The 3,114-nt window shown below is 46.8% G+C and overlaps 1 pseudogene; it reads right to left on the reverse strand.

Moving 5' to 3' along the window:
* Window positions 1-973: 973 nt before the first annotated feature.
* LOC142287675 (U2 spliceosomal RNA) lies at window positions 974-1,180 on the reverse strand (annotated as a pseudogene).
* Between the last annotated feature and the right edge of the window lie 1,934 nt (window positions 1,181-3,114).

Consider the following 3,114-nt stretch of genomic DNA (forward strand, 5'->3'; position numbering starts at 1 on the left):
TTGAGCAACATGAAGGCGGCTGGGGTTATCCGTGACAGTTGTAGCCTTTGGGCAGCTCTGTTGATCCTGTTAAAAAAGAAGGACGGCACCACTCCCCGTATTGAGGAATCGCTAGCTGCATTGAGAACTGCAAATTATTTTTCTACCCTTGATCTCACTAGTCACTATTGGCAAGTGTCCGTTGCTGAGGCAGACCGGGAGAAGACCGCCTTCGCCACCCCTATGGGTCTCTGCGAGTTCAAAAGCATGCCCTTCGAGCTGTGCAATGCGCCAGGAACCTTCCAGAGGCTGATGGAATGCTGCTTGGGACAAGATTTTAGGGTGTATAAAAAGGGAGATTAGATCCCGTGATCCCAACGTATTGTTACACCTCTATAAATCACTTGTAAGGCTACATCTGGAATATGGGAACCAGTTTTGGGCTCCACATTTTAAAAAGGACATTCAGAAGTTAGAGTCAGTTCAAAGGTGGGCAACTAGACTACTACAAGGAATGGAAGGCCTCCCATATGATGACAAGTTGAAAAAGTTATTAAGTGATTATTGGTTGCAATGGGGCTTTCTGGCTGGTGCCAGCCTCTCTTCTTAGCACACAGGAACCACAATCCCTACACCATGCTTCAATGGATTCTCTCATCCTAGCCCAGTAAAACTACATATTTTACACAGTCATAAGCAGCCAAAAGGGATCTATTCTATTCAATTGCAAATGATCTAGATAAGACTGAGAATAAGATACTGCACGGGACATAGCAGAGTTGGTCAAGTTGAGTGGAGATGAGTTTGCTATTTGGCACAGCTTTTTGCATCAATAAAGCAAGTAAAAGGTGTGAAAGATAAAAAAAAGGGTGAAAGTGTGAAAAGTGAATTGGCCAAATTGAGGTGCATATAAAGTTTTTGCTTTCTTTCAATTCACTAATGGGGCTCATTTGAATCAGGTGAATTGAGTTCTGCTTTTGGAAACTGGGTTAAGAAGGGGTGCACCGGTCCTGGAGGTACTGCAATACCAGGTCAATGCGTGGAGTGGACAGAGCAAGATTTTTTCCATCTCCTTGTTCTAAAAATCCATTTAATATATGGTCCCCAGAGAGGGGACGTATCAGATATTAAACTGATAAGAACAGATTTAATTTTTTTTTTTTTCTGTTTATCAGTAGGACTTCAAAATAACAAAGGTGATCGCCTCCCGTTGCCTGGGAACCGTCCAGGCACAAGAGGGCTATGTGTCACCAGAAGGCGCACACACTTCCTCAAGGCCGGCAGACGTGCAATCCCAGGCACCTTCCAGTACCGACCAAGGTAGCGTCCTCCGAAACTACACTTGATCTTAGCCAAAAGGCCGAGAAGCTATAACCCGAATTGGTTACGGCCTTGAGTGGCACCCTGGCCTATACCGGACACATCTTAGGGAGAGGGAGACAAACCCACGCCTACAGAAGACATTTTGTCACCCAAGCCAACCCTTGAAAAGGCTGTTTTGCAGAGCAAAAACAAGAAGAATGGTGCTTTTTGCAGCCGCCGCCCACTGCAATGAATCTGAATAACTCCTCCTTTTGGACACAAGCACCTCCCCTCCCCCTTGCAGTCTTTCCAATTCATGATACAAAAAGACGGACGGACAGGACAGGACAGGCTGCCTGACTTTCCGTCACTGCCACCCTTTGCCATCCTTGCCCGTAGAAAGCCCTTTCATCATCCCCAAACCCTAATCTTTTCCCTTCCCTTCCCTTCCCAGATGCGTCTCACTCCCTTTCATTAGGAAGTGAGCGCAGCCTTTTCTCCGTTCTGCACATGCGCGACGTTAAACACAAATGCGCAGGCGTGCGTTCCATTACCCTCACTGCATTCCACTCCCATACAGGAAGTGGGCGCAGCTATTACTACGGTCGCACATAAAAGAACCCACGGCCACCACTGCACATAGCTGACTCCACCACAGGACACCCACTTCTACACCAACGCAGGTAAGACAGGATCGGCACCTCTATGCTCCCGTTACAATCAGGCTCAGTCACCATGTGATAACGCTCTCAACTCTTTAGTTGCAGGCTCCCCTTGCTTCACCTCCACTGGCTGTGCTGCCATTTCCTCTCCCACCTGGAAGGTATACTTTATTCCACTATTTTCCTGTTTCTCTCTTCCCCCTTTTCCCATAACCTACTTTTATCTGCATTTGTGGGGTATCTATATGCTATTTACATCATAGTTTTATTCATTAATATGGAAGGGAAGAGTGCCCATGAGAGTGTTGAACTGCGGAGAGCAAGAGATTAAGCTGCTCCGATTTGCCACCATTGATAAGCTGTTCTCAGTAGATACACATGCTATCCAAACAGCAGCATCCACCATTGCTTCAGCCCACCCATTCAGTGACAGCTCACCAAGTCAGCCAGAGGAGTGGTGTAAGGAATTACACGTAGGCACTGACTCCACACCTTCACATCACAAGAAGGGGGTCTACAGGCTAGTGCAAGAATACGAGCAAGTCTTCAGCAAACATCCGCTAGACTTTTGAAGAATAAAAGGGGTCAAACACTACATCCCCACAAGTGCACACCCACCCATCAAAGAGAGATATAAGCCAAAACTACCTGCACATTACCAGTGTACCAAGGACATGTTGAGCAACATGAAGGAGGCTGGGGTTATCCGTGACAGTTGTAGCCTCTGGGCAGCTCCGTTGGTCCTGTTAAAGAAGAAGGACAGCACCACTCCCCTGTATTGAGGAATAGCTAGCTGCATTGAGAACTGCAAATTATTTTTCTACCCTTGATCTCACTAGTCGCTATTGGCAAGTGTCCGTTGCTGAGGCAGACCGGGAGAAGACCGCCTTTGCCACCCCGATGGGTCTCTGCGAGTTCAAAAGCATGCCCTTCGAGCTGTGCAATTTGCCAGGAACCTTCCAGAGGCTGATGGAATGCTGCTTGGGACACCGAAACTTTGAAACGGTACTGCTATACCTTTATGATGTTATTGTTTATTCTAAAGCAAACAAGATTTTAGGGTGTATAAAAAGGGAGATTAGATCCGGTGAGCCCAACGTATTGTTACCCCTCTATAAATCACTTGTAAGGCCACATCTGGAATATGGGGTAAAGTCCTGAGCAGGTTGAT

The sequence above is a fragment of the Anomaloglossus baeobatrachus genome, unplaced genomic scaffold (assembly GCF_048569485.1).
Source record: "Anomaloglossus baeobatrachus isolate aAnoBae1 unplaced genomic scaffold, aAnoBae1.hap1 Scaffold_74, whole genome shotgun sequence".
NCBI lineage: Eukaryota > Metazoa > Chordata > Amphibia > Anura > Aromobatidae > Anomaloglossus > Anomaloglossus baeobatrachus.